Source organism: Microchirus variegatus, assembly GCF_963457635.1.
Source record: "Microchirus variegatus genome assembly, chromosome: 7".
NCBI lineage: Eukaryota > Metazoa > Chordata > Actinopteri > Pleuronectiformes > Soleidae > Microchirus > Microchirus variegatus.
Window position 1 is genome coordinate 21,858,762 of NC_139808.1, and position 692 is coordinate 21,859,453.

Genomic DNA, 692 nt, shown 5'->3' on the forward strand with positions numbered 1-692 from the left:
ATAAAGAGTTTTTGGTTTTTCATAGCCGCAGAATACACTTTTTATTTGTATTCAAGGGCCTTGCTTTATGGAGGCCACCATCTTATGCCAGCATGTTTGTACAGCAGCCTAAACAGACAAACCAGCCACTGCATGCATTTTGCAATTTAAGCAGATGCTGACGACAGAAATTAAGATACCAGAACATACTTTCTATAATGCAAAGATTCCAGAAAAATGCTTGGGAAAAGAAGGGGTGTCCTCCATTTTTTGCAGTTTGTATTCTCTTCCAGTTTCCACAGAGTGGAATGGTTAGGTTTGGTACGATACATATTTTATTGTGTTTACATTTGTAATAGTACCAACATAACTGGCCTCAACCATTGGGGTACAACACTTAAATGGTACATTATGGTCCGCGACAGTCAGCTGACAGAAAAATCTCTTGTGACCGGTGTTTCTTCAACGCCCACAGTCTACAGCCACAATTGTTGTCTGCTGTGTCATGTTCAATGTCATCGTTCGTTGTTGTTGCACTGGTATAACATCACACTACATATCTCACTGACGCGGCCATTGGTCACAACCCTCACCCGCTGACCAAGAAAAGGTACTGTTCTCTGTCGAAAGGCAAGCCTGAGGGCTTTACCATTCCAAGCCATACCATAATAATTCTTACACACTCTGTACCTTTAACACCATTCTCATTGACA